Here is a 16,312-nt window from a genome sequence, read left to right on the forward strand (position 1 = left end):
AAAAAAAAAAAGCAAAGCAATTTCACATTACACATAAGATTTCAGTGTTAGGTAATATTTTCATAGTAATGATAAAACTGAGTATGACTGTGTTATCCTAAAATAGGTTAGAATTATTGCTTCCCTTGGTCTGTGAATTGAAAAGCAACTGTAATTGAATATTACACCCCAAGGTCCAACTCCCCATTGAATAACTCCATTATTCTGAATCGGAGTTATGGGTTTATACTGTTCCTATTATCTGTTTCACTAGATCAGAAAAGTATATTGTCCAGTTGATATTACTATGTGATTTCGTGCTGAGTGTCACAGTACAACTGAAAGGGTCTACACTACCATGGTATTACTGAAAGTAATATAAAAGTAACTATTGGTTTTGACTTCCCTAGAACTCTGTTAGGTGTTCCAAATAAGGATATATGCTTTGGTCTGTGTACCTTCAAGCATAGAGTTGTGTTTTTCTATAATGCATTTATGTGATCTGTGATAGTACTCATTTCCCCCAAGATTTATCTGGACCTACTTGTATTTAAATAAAGCATTTATTATTTACAATAAATAGTGTTTCGGTGTTTCTTTGGACCATTTGTATTAAAATTTCATTTTTACTGAGTCTACAGCCCTCTCTCCCTCCTAAAATAAGCCTGGCTGCTCTGTCTACGCTACCCTGAACTCAGGTGGTACAGCCTTATACTAAGAGTGGAGTCTTGTACTGCCTAAGTTGCATGGTTTTACTCAGCCCTTAGTTGGACTTCAGAAAAACAGTCCAAACATGCCGTACCATGCAGTACCAAATGAGACGGGGAAAGTGTGTGATGTATATGACGTATAAAACAGTACCCTGTATTTATGGACATGTGAGGCTTCAACTGACACATGATGGTATTACAGGCTTGAACATGTGCGCCTTACATCTTACATGACATACAATAGATGTACTTCACAAGTGAGGATAGTGTTTGGATACCCCTCATTTGAACGGCGTACATGGACGTCTGTGAATGTGAGGCTGTGCTTCGGCAGGTTGGGCTGTGCCTGGACCGATCAGGGATTACCTGGGTCTATAATGCGTGTGCTTGGGAATATGAGGCTGCACCTGCCCTCACCTATGAGGCTGCTCCTGTCCTAAAATGGCTGTCCCTCGGTAGATGATTGCTCTGACTGGGCATATGTCTGGAGCAGACATAAAAGAAAGCCAGACCTTTTGGCTTTGGGGCTAGTGTTTGCGAATGCTGTCCTCTGGTCACTTCTCTACTACTCCGATAGCCAAGAATTAAATGACACCACCTGCAGTGGACTGGCGGCCGAATGGATATAACCGAGAAAGATAGCTAGATGGATATGGAGGGAGGAATTTCAGGGGACGGTAGGACATAGCTGTCACAAGGTACTCGGGTGCAGGCCGAAAAAAGAAACTGAGTGAGTGGGTCTGCGTACTCCGTCATTTAAGTCTCTGATTTGGTATGTCCAATCGGGTACTGAAAAACGGAAATAAAAAGGCAAAAATAAAAGTCCCATTACACCCGCAGTGCTCCCTGTGTTTCTGGGACCTTCTGGTTGCGAAACGATGGCTGACAGCAGCTGCTGCTGACAGAAAGACATCAATACTTGACTAACCCCGTGCTTTTGAAATAGATTGCCCGCACCGCTGCCCCCGTGCTTTTGAAATAGCACGCCCGAAGCGGAATGCATTGTTTTGCTACCTTTGCACAAAAGGCATTACAGACGCGCTCCAATCGAAACGATGACTTGCCGAAAAGAAGTCAATGTAGCGCGTAGGGCGGCGGCTCGTTGCGGCTGTGGCTTGGAAGTGCACGTTTTGAGGGCGGGACTCCGGGAGGGAGCGGAAATTACAGAAACAACTACAGCAGGAAGGAGAAAGCAACCGCCAAGCAATTGTTAATCGTGATCGTTTCCCGCGCAGGACTGGGCGCCTTTTCAGGCCCCAGCGAAGATGCTTTAGTTTTTTCGCATGTTGGTGGTGTACCGTGTTCAGACCTCAAGATGGTGATCAGAACTAGGTTGCTTTTCCATAATATAAAAAACAAATTCGTGTTTTAGAAAAATGCCCTGCCTTACTCCCTACTGCAAATGACACGAGCATAGGCTTTACGCTTTTAATATCGGTGTATTTTGAGCTCTCCAACATACCAAACTTTTTTTTACCTCTGTTGTTATGTTATGTTATGTTATTTGGTTTTATAATGCACTCGTTCGCAAAAGCATCATGGCGCTGAAAGGCATCAGGACGAAAGGTTTAAAAGAGAAAGATTTTTTAAAACAGAAAGGTTAGGCGATGTCCTATCTGATGGCACGAGCTTTCTACCACAGGTTCCTCAACTTTTGAAAATAGGGGAGGTACAGACTTTAACCAAATTCCTTGAAAAAGACACAGAGGGATGGCGGAGCAACGGTTATATATACCGCTCCGTTTGCTTGTACAGTGTTAGCCAAGCGTAAAGTGTTGAGCCAAAAGAAAACAACACGTCAATTCCTCAGTAAGCAAATCACACCCTTGATGATGTTAAAATTGCTGTACTCCAGGGTAATTTCAGGAATAACAAATCTAAGAAGACCCAGGGCCAGTGCAAGGACTAGGGAGGTCCCTAGGGCGCTGACCCGCAGGAGTTCACCAATCAAAAGTAGTTGGGTCCACATACCGATATAACAGTGGAAAACATCTTTTTGTCACAGCCTCATTTTATCTTTGGTGCACCAGGATATAACAGAAATACAACCATTGTGCACCGAAGAGTAAGAAATCGCAAGGTTGCAAAAATAAACTGCCCGCGCACCAAGTTTACCATGTGAGTTCCCTAGAAACCTTAAATAGGGCACAGGGTGGTACCTTCACTTTCTTGGCACATCCAGAGTAGAGGCCGCACAGTGGCAGTAATTAGGTCTAAACTTTATACAAATGCCACACTTTCTCTCAGGGCCGGCTCAAGCAGTACACAAAAAACACAGATTGAAATTGGTGTTGTGGGGTAACACATGAAAATATCCAATAGCTGCAAGTCACCAACAATGCACAAGAGCATTTACAAACACATTTTCACAATGCCCTTTACACAATATATGCCAGTATAAAAACGTTTTCATGCTGGCTGTGCCTATACATGTCCATGTTGGCTACACCAATATGTACTAGTATTCCTTTATGAGACCATACTCCTGTTTGCTTTGCACACAATGGCAGTAATAATACTATAAGAAAACATGTCCAGACTGGCTGCAGCAATGTAGGCCAGTTGAGGCACATACTACCATTTATGTTTACTTTACTCTTGATACCCAGTAAAAAAGGCAAAGCCACAGTAAGGAAATATATCCAGACTGGCTGCATCAACCTAGGCCAGTCTAGCCACATAATAACACTGATCATGTTTGCTTTACTCTTGATACTGAGTAGAAATGCCATGCCACAGTAAAATAATATATCCAAGTTGGCACCAACAACGTAGGCCAGCCTAGCCATTTAATAACACTTATCATGCGTTTGCTTCACCCTTGACTTGTAGTAAAAATTGCCATGGTACAGTCAAATATATGTCCGTACTAACTGCACAAAAGTAGGCCAATCTAGCCACATAATAACAATTATCATGTGTTCTATACACTGGGTAGCCATTAAAAAGTGCCATAACAGTAAGAAAATATATAAAGACATGCACCAGCATTTTAGGCCAACATTGACACTTAACTACACTTTTCATGTTTGCTATACTCTTGATTATCAGTTAAAGCTATGCCGCAGTAAGAATTCATGGTCAGACTGCTGTTACCAATGTTGGCCAGTCTAGCCATGTCAGAATTTGTATGTTTGCTTTACCTTTAATTCCCAGTAAAAATGATATCCCACAGTAAAAGCCCTGGCTGCTGCTGCACCAATAACAGTCCCCCTCCACGTCGCCACAATCAGGGGCCCACCCCTGGTGCACACACATCCATTAATTTCTCTCATTCATTAGCGCATACATACAATATACATTCTCTTATTCACACACAAATTTACGGATACAAAATCTCGCATACACGTATACATACATACACTTTTTTTTTACCTGCAGCCCCATTGTAGACACTGCCTATCATGATGGCCCTCTAGCGCAACGATCAGAAACTAGGAAGCACAGAGACCTTTCTGGTTCCTGAGGGATGCATGGTAGAGCCGAAGCGCCTCCTTCATGCAGCCAGGGGAGACCTAAACGTGTGGGGAGACACAGGAGCAAACCTGTATGCACAATTAGGACTACAGTTGCCCAGATTGCATCCATAATGGGCTGTGCAAGCCTGGGGAAGCAAAATGCCCCTTGCTTTGCATGGACCGTTGGTCAGGCACGCTGGGGAGCCAACTTTCAAAGGAAAACCACGTGTCCCTTTGACAGTTAATTAAGGCCAGCCCAGGAGTGCATGTGAGCGCTTAGTTTTTGCACTGGCCTGGCTTTGGTTGATGGCTCATCCATAATGGGCGATTGTGGTGGTTCAGCGCTACGTTGGTGATTATGCACAAGCTACCTCTGTACACATCCGCCTACGGTGCAGACCAATAGGGCCACCAAGCAGCAGGTTTTTCATCTGTTACCATAAAGTACAAAGAGTAGTAAAAATAATCTGAGCTAATGTGGCTGCATGATGCCCTCTTGCAACCCACAGTGCTCATAGGTCTAGGAGTCACCAACTTGCAGTATGGCAGTAAAATCAGGGCTATTTCCAAATGACAATGTTTTTCTGGCGGCACGCCACACAGTCTGGCTCAATAGTTAAATCAGAGGGGCTTAACAGGAAGAAGTCTTGATAAAACAACATGGTCATTTCTAGGTCACTTACCCGAGACAGGGCAGACTCATTGTTGATGGCTCCTGGAACTTTGGAGGCCGAACGTGAGCCAGCCGAAGCAGACACCTTACAGGTGGGGGATGGTTTGGGAGTAGGGGTCTCCTGCAAATTCAATGCCAAGGAGATGCATGGCCTTTTCTACAAACTGCAGTATATGACAAAGTGTGCTGTGCTCGAAGAACATGTCCATCAGCATGAACAATCTGATAGATAGAACCTTTTAGGCAATGCTGGAAGGGGTGCCTCCGAGTACTGAGCCCATGACTGATTTTCTGCAGCGTTTGCTTTCAAGCAGAGGTATATTTATTAATACCACTTTAGACTACTACTTGAATAGATTATTTTGGACATATACCTTACTTGCAAACCGCCCTACTTTGTATGTGGGTGAATTAATAGCTGCAAGCATTATCTAGTGTTTCTTTGAAAGTTAGCAAACAACAACTGCCCGATTGATTTGCACTTGTCTGTGCAAACTTTCCAAGCAATGCTATACCACAATGGTTAGGGTCTGCCCGTGTGTGCACGTGTGCTTTTAGTGCAGGTTATAAAGCCAAGATAAGCATGCTGGCCGAGAATATGTGCATGATAAAGGTAAATGCATGATGCTCAACATGTCAACGGTATCCAGTGATTTTAACGAATAAAAAAGAAAGAATGACTTTTAAACAAAACAAAAACAATGACAAAATACAGAATTAAAAATGTATGTGCAGGTGGTTTAAGGGGTTAAATCTGGTGGGGAGGGGGTTCGGATGGAGTTTTAAACATGGCGAAACGGGGGGCTTCGGAGAGATAGCAACCCCTCCCCCAACAAAAAAAAATATATTTTGTTTGTTTTTGTTTCAGTAAAAATTCATTCTTTATTTTTTGTATTCATTAATATCACATAGAACCTGTTTCATCGTTTTATCTGGGTTGTCTGGTGACATATTTATTTTTAGTTTTATTTATATTTATTTGTAATCAGTTATACAACTTTAACAAAAATAAAATGTAACTAAAATAAAACAATTCACATTCAATGACAACGTATAACTTTCACTTAAGACATTATCCTCGAGTTAGGAGTTAAACATTCACCAATTTGGTTTAACATCACAATGAACACACTTTAGAATCTTGTATAAAACACAGGGTATAGATGCATGATACTAAAACTTTAAAAACAATAAATAATCATAAAAGCTTGTCCATAGACTAGACAATTAAAACACTTTAGACTCATTGTCAAAATGGGAATATTAAACATTCTATCCATAGACATTAGTGGAGTTATTACGCTCACACATTACTATTATATTTCGGGAGCAATTAACTTATTATTATCCAAAGCCTAAATTAAGCAAGATGTATTGTCACACTATCCATGTTCAGGCCATAGGTCCAAAATGCATCCGTTTGGATAATCTCATAACTATGCACTAGGCTGTCATTATCTCTGGGCCCAGCCCCGCACATTCTGTAAACAAGTGTTGTGTCGTCTCCAATTGTACACTACTCTTACAGATCCTACATGTGCGTGCCACACAGGGTATCTTATACCTAGCTCCAAGGTTAACCTAAACAGGTAGCTGATTCAATTTTAATTTCAAACGAAAATTCCTAGCCGCAATGCTAGGACATAGTATCAGGTAGCTCCGAGCTTTAAGATATCGGTAGGTAACCTTTTCCACATCTTTATGGGAACTTAAACTACTAAGGTACTCACTGTTATTAGTCCAGTCCCTTAACAGTATTTTATTTTTCAACATACATTTCAACACTCTATTGCTAGTTCCCCGATAAATTCCGGTGCCCAGTCAATATTCTCAAAACACTTCATCATGAGATTTTTAAAGTCTTTACCTTTATGCCTAACACTGTCATGATCATGTATATGCAATGCTTGAAATTGGGTACTCCCTATTTTTTTTGTTATCGAGGGGTCGACTCTCAAAAGGGAGAGAAATACAGTGACAAAGCAAAGAACAGACAGGACGACTACCCCTTCCTTTTTGTCCCATGGTCAGTTAATTGCCAGTCTTATTCAGCTCCAATACTGCATAATTTTCCACTCTGGTCTGTGAACATACATTTTATTTGAATACATATTCTTAAAAGAAGACCTAAAATAAGATCTTGCATACATAATATACATGTTTAAGACAGTCAACATTGTACAATTGTCACATTCATTCTCATGTCACACGTAAAACATAATATAACATCCGTCTAAACATACAGAATACTAAGGAATGTTTCAAGAAAAGCAGCACTTCTGATTGGGACTGATATATTCTAACGTTTTAGGAATCAAGATCTGAATTCAGTCTCTCTAATGACTCCCTCGTACTCTAATACATCCGTTGTCTAAAGAGAAAACTGTTTCTTCCTTAGCTCCTTCTATACAGTCTCTCTATATTACTGCACAACATTATTTTCGGGGTGTAGTTGATATTGCAACTAGTATCAAATGCCCCACAGGTGTGAATGTAGTTAGAGAGAAATGAAAATGTGATGACAATTTCCTTTTGTTTTGTCGACATATGTTTCGGACGTCAAGACTCATACAGTATGCTCTCAATTTCTGCTGGTCTCATACATCATATGGCAGCTTGATGGGTGTTTTGTTCAAGAGAACGGAGCTTGCACCACACCTATAAATATATGCTTGTATCAGTGCTGCTCTTTTAGAGTTCATCTGTCACAATATTCACAATTGTGGTAAAAAACAAGGGTCTTATTTTAAGTACCTTATGTTTCTGTCGAAAGACAGTCTTTATCTATTTGCTGTGTTCATGGTAAGGCTTTCATAGGCAGTCCTTGCTGGCTACTGTCCAGAGCAGTCCTTTTGTATTATCGAGATGCTGACGGCGTTGTTCACATAGCAACCCAGGTGGTCTAATGCGTTTAAAGGAGGAGATGGGGAAAGGATTGTAACGAATTGTGGTTTTACCTTGCATTACAGCATATTGATAATTTGATTAGCATTTTGAATACCTCTTAGTCCCTGAGCCGCACCATCTTTGAGTGCTCAGCCATTCTGACATGCGGCAAGACATTTTCAAGCTGAACTGAGGTGGCGTATTTCATGTGCAATAAATGTTAGCAATATATCCAAAGCCCAGAGCTGCATCTTAGTTTACGTGATACACCAATGGAGCTTGCAATGCTATATTTATCAAGCTTCTCACTGCCGGTGCGAAATGGATCGAAACCGGATGATATTACCCGGGTGTCCCTTGTTTATATTGCAACAACATTATTTGCGTGACTTCTTATTGGCATACTCTGACTTTCAGACTTGACTGCGTGTCATTCATAGAACGTCAAGATTCAGCTGCTTGACTCACTGCATATCTTTTTTCAAAAACGGGTCGCAAACGGCTTACCTGTGCGGCAGTTCTTCAATGCTCTATCTCCTTCCGTCTTATCTAAAGGCTGAAGGGCACGCGTAGTTGAATGTAACTTGATCCTGTGTACCAGCGTTAGTCTACGTGCTCCCAAGTCATGTGATCTGGACTTAGGGGTGCGGAACATGCTAGTGTCGTTATCTATAGGAATATGCTGGTTCAACCTTTTGTAGTATTCCTATGAGGCATGCGTGAGTTCTACAAACGGCTATAACTAAATCCTACTTTTAGTAAAATGCCGAGCCTCTAGGAACTTCATATTTTAACAAAGTCCTGCTTCTAAAACATTATGAGTATTCATATTTTAATGTGGTCCTGATTCCACTTATTACAGCATCATATGTTTATATTTTAGATCATATTGCAGGTGGAATGATCAGTATTTATTCATATCGGCTCCACCTCACATTGAGAAAAGTCACAATACCCAAATCCTCCTGTGTCTCCGAGGTATAACATGATTCAGGACTTGAATTTGCAAACCCACCGCAACCTGTGGGGCCTCTACGGCCCGGCACAAGAGCCCATCAAAAATGTTTTAACCAAAATCGAAGAGGAAATGGACATTTTCAAAAAACAATACTAGAGAAAAAAATTGGAAACTAAAGAAACGTGTGGAATGCTATAAAGAAACCAAAACCTACACATATTTGGTTGAAACCTACTATGAAGATCTGAATAAGCAAAATCAGCTACGAAGTGGGAATTCAGCATGTAGAAAAAAAACCTTTGTTAATTTTTCTAACTCTTCGAATAGTTCTGAAGATCAGATCTCAACATCTCTAACGAAGCTAGCGCCCTAACTAGACCACAGCAACAACCCCAGTTTTTTCGGGGGCAAGGCAGGAGAGGCTGCAACAAATACCAAGGTCCTCCTCGGATGCAAATGAGGAATTGGCAGGGCCCGCCCCAAAATTGGTAGTCCAGATTTATAATTTGACAGAATACGTCTTGTCCTCAGCCGAAGAACAAGTCCTGATGAAGGGTTTGTCTTTCGTGCCTACTACGAGAGCAAGACATTTTGAAACAGAGGTTGAGCTTCAGAAGTTCTTCTGGATCATTAGATTAAGGTATTTTTTCAGGAATCCCACTACAAGAGAGAAAGAACCAAACACCACAGGGTTGAAACCACCATCGAGATTTACACCACTCAACTCAATGGTCACTCCGGCTATAATAGCATTTGAAAATCGCATCATAGCTGAAACACAATCTCTGTTGCAAACTAAAAACAACTGCAGGGACAATTTGTCCAGACAAGAAAGAGAGGCGCTAGCCAAACTAAAACAAAATGACACCTTTATAATTAAGCCATCCGATAAAGGTGGGGGGATAGTCCTGTGGGACAAAAAGGCCTATGAGATAGAGATTTTTAAACATCTGAATGATCCACAAGCCTACCGTAAACTTCCTCATGATCCGACACTGAGGGTAAAGGAGGAAATAACCAGTTTAATGAGACATGCATTAGAAGAGGGATGGATAGACGAAGATGAACAAGCATTTATAGTCAACAACTTTCCTACCACTCCCGCTTTCTATGTCCTCCCAAAAATACACAAACTTTTGTCCATTCCACCAGGACGACTTATTGTGGCCACAATAAATTCAGTTTTAGAGCCCCTCTCGGTATATGCAGACTGGTTCTTGCGTCCCTTTGTAGCCAAAATGCAGTCATACATTAAAGATACAACCAGTATGATCAACACCATCACCCGTTTACACACGAGACAAGAAGACCTGTTAGTTACTCTGGATGTAGTTGCCCTATACACAAGCATTCCGCAACAAGACTGTATAGCGGTAATGGCAAAGTATCTAGATACACGTACCACCACTTGGCTAAAGTCCCAACAGCATTCATTTTAGAATTCATACGGTTGGCACTGAAAGAGAATTTTTTCTTGTATGGCAACACCTTTTTCAATCAGCTACAAGGAACAAGCATAGGGGCCACATTTGCCCCGGATTTGGCTAATCTCTATATGGACAACTTTGAGATTAATTCAATATACCACACCACTAATCCTATCAGTTCAAACATCCAAGCATGGTACAGATACATTGATGATGTTTGCCTGATCTGGAGAGGTCTAGTTACTCTATTGATGGAGTTTCATAAATGGCTCAACACTCAAAATCCACATATTCAGTTCGCCATACAATATAGCGAGGACAAGGTGGCCTTTTTAGATCTTGACATTTTAAAGACAGATCAAGGCTCACTAGAAACAGTGTTATACAAAAAAAAACACCGATAAAAATATGCTATTAGATTACGCTAGCTTTCACCCAAAAAGTCTAAAAGACTTTTGGTCAATTCCTGCGGCTCCGCAGAAACTGTTCACAGATGGAGGACTATAAGATTCATGGCAAAATGTTGAAGACCAGATTAAAAGACAGTGGCTATCCAAAATCCACGATAGAGAGGGCTTACAAAAGGGCCCAACACATGAATAGGGAGACATGCTTAAATCTGATGCAAAAAACAACATTACAGAAAATCACACGTGTGAGCACTTTCAGCCCCATAAGCAGTTCCCTCAGAAAAGTAACATTGAGAAACTGGGCTATGATAAAAACAGAGGATTTCAATCCCTCCAAACCGTGTTTTGCCTTTAAAAGGCAAAACAAATCTAAAAGATAACCAAGTACACACCTATCCTGTGCAATGTACGCAAAAGAGAGTCCAAAGTACATTATGGGGTCTACCTCCAGTGACCGGTCACCTCAAATGTGGGAAATGTTCGGTTTGCCCACAAACTAAGGACATGAAAGATATCACCTTAGGTAACCGTTTAGTTCACCTGTCAGAATTCACAAATTGTTTAACAACATGGGCGGTCTATGTAATCGTATGCCCTTGCAATTTGATATATATTGGAAAGACCAAAAGACAGGTGAGACAACGGATATGTGAGCACAAATCCTGTATAAGGAATAAAATAGACAACAAACCTTTGGTGGCTCACTATATCAAAAAACAACAAACCGACAGAAATGCTGTGGTGTGTACTACAGGTTGTCAAACAGGCTCCGAGAGGAGATCTCATTTTGTCACGATGTGAACAAAAATGGATATACGACATAGATTCTGTAAAACAGGGTTTAAATGTGGCAGTGGAATGTAATGTGTTTTTGTGATAAATATGCATCCTTCCAGTATAGGGTCATGGTCCAAATTGTCGAAAGAGGAACCATGAGAGATCAATAAATGCCACTTGTGGCATGGTCCTTCCCAAAACAAGGTTATAACCCAAATTGAGATTGGCCAGATAACATCATCCCTTAACCTGAGTTAAGCACCAGTAGCATGTAGGATAGGGCTCTTGTGCCGGGCCGTAGAGGCCCTACAGGTTGCGGTGGGTTTGCAAATTCAAGTCCTGAATCATGTTATACCTCAGAGACACAGGAGGATTTGGGTATTGTGACTTTACTCAATGTGAGGTGGAGCCGATATGAATAAATACCAATCATTCCACCTGCATTATGATCTAAAATATAAAAATATGATGTTGTAAGAAGTGGAATCAGGACCACATTAAAATATGAATACTCATAATGTTTTGGAAGCAGGACTTCGTTAAAATATGAAGTTCGTAAAGGCTCGGCATTTTACCGAAAGTAGGGTTTAGTTATAGCCGTTTGTAGAACTCACGCATGCCTCATAAGAATACTACAAAAGGTTGAACCAGCATATTCCTACAGATAACGACACTAGCACGTTCCCCACCCCTACGTCCAGATCACATGACGTGGGAGCACGTAGATTGACGCTGGTACACAGGATTAAGTTACATTCAACTACGCAGCCCCTTCAGCCTTTAGATGAGACGGAAGGAGATAGAGCATTGAAGAACTACCGCACAGGTAAATCGTTCGTGAACCGTTTGTGAAAACAGATATGCAGTGAGTCATGTAGCTGAATCTTGATGTTCTATGAATGACACGCAGTCAAGACTGAAAGTCGAAGTAAGCCAATAAGAAGTCACGCGAATAATGTTGATGTAATATAAAAAAGAGACGCCCGGGTAATATCATCCGGTTTCGATCCATTTCGCATGGGTAGTGAGAAGCTTGATAAATATAACGTCACAAGCTCCATCGGTGTATCACGTAAACTAAGATGCAGCTCTGGGCTTTGGATATTTTGCTAACGTTTATTGCACATGAAATACGCCGCCTCAGTTCAGCTTGAAAATGTCTTGCCGCGTGTCAAAATGGCTGAGCACTCAAATATGGTGCGGCTCAGGGACTAAGATATATTAAAAATGCTAATCAAATTATCAATATGCTGTAATGCAAGGTAAAACCATAATTCGTTACAATCCTTTCCCCATCTCCTCCTTTAATCGCATTAGACCACCTGGGTTGCTATGTGAACAACGCCTTCAGCATCTCGCCAATACAAAAGGACTGCTCCGGACAGTAGCCAGCAAGGACTGCCTATGAAAGCCTTACCATGAAGACAGCAAAGAGATAAAGACTTCTTTTGACAGAAACATAAGGTACTTAAAATAAGACCCTTGTTTTTTAGCACAATTGTGAATATTGTGACAGATGAACTCTAAAAGAGCAGCACTGATACGAGCATATATTTATAGGTGTGGTGCAATCTCCGTTCTCTTGAACAAAACATCCATCAAGCTGCCAGATGGTGTATGATTATCATCAACGTCTCGAAGTAATCAAAGTGAATCACAGGTCAGTAATTGTGGTGGTACATGTAAAAAATACCGCAGCCATTACTTGTAGAACATGAATTTTTAGTAGAAACAAAAAACCTTTTTAATAAAATAAGCATTTCTGGTCTTTCTGTAGATTGAAAATCTGGAAGCAGCAAACTTGGGAAGAATAGAATTCGATATAAACTAGTTCCATTGTCCTGAAGACGGCCCATATTAACCAGACCAACAGAAATTGAGAGCATACTGTATGAGTCTTGACGGCCTAAACATATGTCGACAAAACAAATGGAAATTGTCATAAAATTTTCCTTTCTCTCCAACTACATTTACACCTGTGGTGCGTTTGATACAAGTGACAATATCAACTACACCCCGAAAATAATGTTGTGCAGTAATATAGAGAGACTGTATAGAATAAGCTAAGGAAGAAACAGTTTTCTCTTTAGACAACGGATGTATTAGAGTACGAGGGAGTCAATAGAGATACTGAATTCAGATCTTGGTTACTAAAACGTTAGATTGTATCAGTCCCAATCAGAAGTGCTGCTTTTCTTGAAACATTCCTTAGTATTTTGTATGTTTAGACGGATGTTATATCATGTTTTACGTGTGACATGAGAATGAATGTGACAATTGTACAATGTTGACTGTCTTAAAAATGTACATTATGTATGCAAGATCTTATTTTAGGTCTTCTTTTAACAATATGTATTAAAATAAAATTTATTTTCACAGACCAGAGTGGAAAATGATGCAGTATTGGAGCTGAATAAGACTGGCAATTAACTGACCTTGAGACACTTAGGGAAAAAAAGGAAGGGGCAGTCGACCTGTCTGTTCTTTGCTTTGTCGCATGATCATGTATAGCCATCAATCCTAAAAGCTGACATTTTGGATTCATGTAGATATTCAAATAAAGCATCCTCTGGTTTATTCTAACCCGGCTTTTTAGGGACACCAAGCCCAACTCTAGCCTTATATAGTCTATTGATGTAGACTGTGCCCACCCAGTATCCTTCTCCAGGAATAACCCTCAATGGCATCAAGCCACCTGAGATCCACCATCGCCAATGCATCCAGACCGTATAATAGCATTGTACAAAGACATTGATTATACAATGTCAACACCCCTACCAAGGAGAATCCAACAATCCGGTTTGCAAACCTGTATATCAAGTTAGTTAACCTCTTAGCCTTAATGCCCTTACTTTCTTGTATGTGATTATATGCACACGAAGAACTCATCTCTAAACCGAGATATGGGTATTTTTCCACCCTTTCTATAACACCAAGGCTGGTGTTAAACAAAGGGCATTTAATACGCTTAGAGGCGACAAACATTATCTTCGTTTTTTCCATATTAATCACAAGTTTATTATTATTAGCATATTCCACCAATTTCTCAAACATATCCTGCGCACCGCTCAATGTATAGTTAAACAGTGCGAGATCATCCGCATAGAGGATACACGGTACATTACAATTACCAATTTTAGGACAACATCCCGTGGTCTCACTGAAAATTAGGTGGTGACATTAAACTTTCAGTGAGAGGCATTAAACGAATTGGTCATTATAGAAGATCATTAATTTGATGATAGAAAGGACTGGCACATCATATTGGGATCTCTTAAGAGCAGTGAGAGAGTAACTAAAAGGTCAATGTAGGCGGCAATAAATAGCGGGGATGCAGGTAGAGCTTTGTCTGCAGTGCACTTGCACCCCAGAAGGGTCATGCATGCTCCAGTTAAACCACACAGGACTACAGTTCAAGGAATTCCCCTCTGGCGCCACCCTCCAAAGGTAGATGTTCTGTGTTGGGCAATGGCCACAGTTCTTTCGGTGAGTGAGCATGTTAGCAAGACTATGCTTAGGTCTACCAATAGTTGCGCTTTCCACCCCAGCTTCCCCGCCATGTCATTCCAAACTCACACAAGAAATAGGACCAGCAGCAAGAAATTGCTGAGACAGAGTGCAGAAAGCATGCATAGGTTTGCGTGACACTTTTTGTCTGCCCCTCCTCCCAGTCATTTTCTGGCAAGAGCTGCCAATTGGGGGAAGGGGCATCTGAAAGCATATAGCTCGGTGTGCATGAAAGCGTGCAAGCTGTAGGAGTCAGTGCCCTGGCTGGAATTGTTATTTGGAAATTAAACCTGCATTTTATTTATTTATTTAATAGCATTGGCGCAGACCATGCTGTGTTAGTTGTGTCTGTGATGGTAAAGTTTCCTGGCTCTGCCCATGCCATTCATTTTTTTTTTTTCAAAAGTTTATTATTTTAAAAACAAATAAACAATACAAACCAAACTAGCAGCATTATTTGCAACAGTCACATGGACATCAATTAATGCACACTACTGCTCTCCCACTCCCTCCCCCGTCAAGAGCTTGTTTGCGTTTCTCATTCTGTATCTGCTGCGTGTGGCCGGGTATCGCTTCCTTCCGAAGCTGCAGAATCCATTATTGTGCCAAACAGTCCTGTTATTAACACTCTCCATGCCATCAGGTTACCCACTTCTTCCTCCCCGCACTTGCTACATGCCTATGCGTTATGTATAGCTGTATTTGTTGCAATCTGGCGTTTCTGGACACCTTCTTGTGGTATCCCATAGCACGCTCCCACATCCCATCGGTCATCTGTGCCCCCACCTCCGCTTCCCAGTCCAGCCTCAAATGCGTCAAATCCTTCCCCACCCGGGTCATCACCATCTCATACAATCTAGAGATCTCGTGCCCGCCTTCTGATATGTCATATATTGACCCCATAATGGCGTCTGGCTCCTCCGCCAGTACAGTCTCTGGCCAGGTTTTACGAATAATCTGCACCTGCCTCAGATACGTGACATATTGGCCTCTGTGCAAGCCTGCCTCTTCCCCCAGTTCTTCGAAATCCTTAATGACCCCCTCTTGCCATACATTTCCCAATGTGACTGTTATGGGTCGACGTTCACCTCGTCCTGTGCGGAAAACCCGGCCACCGGCGTCCCTAGCACTTCGGTTTCCCAGTGCTGCTACCAGGAAGGTCAGGAGGTTTGTGGCGCTCCCCAAAAGGATACGGCATAATGCTGCTCCATTCTATGCACGATGGCAGCTGCCGTGGAAGTTAGCAACTCGAAAACTACACTTCCCAGATAACCTAGCTCCATGCGGTAGTTCGGCTGTGGAGCCTCGCATTGGCTTGCCCCGCCGCCCTCACTGATGTAGTCCGTGGTTGCAGCCAGGATGCCGCTTCTGTTTACAGCTACTCCCGGCATTTAGAAGTTCCTTCTTCGAGTGCCAAACCCTTTTGTCTCTTTACGGAATCGACTCGGATTGTTTACTGGACCCGTTATTGGAATTCCCTTGTTCACTTGCCTTCCTGTGTACCGAACCTCTATTTTGCTTCCAGGG

This window comes from Ambystoma mexicanum, chromosome 4q (genome assembly GCF_040938575.1).
Source record: "Ambystoma mexicanum isolate Mex_15411 chromosome 4q, UKY_AmexF1_1, whole genome shotgun sequence".
Taxonomy (NCBI): Eukaryota; Metazoa; Chordata; class Amphibia; order Caudata; family Ambystomatidae; genus Ambystoma; species Ambystoma mexicanum.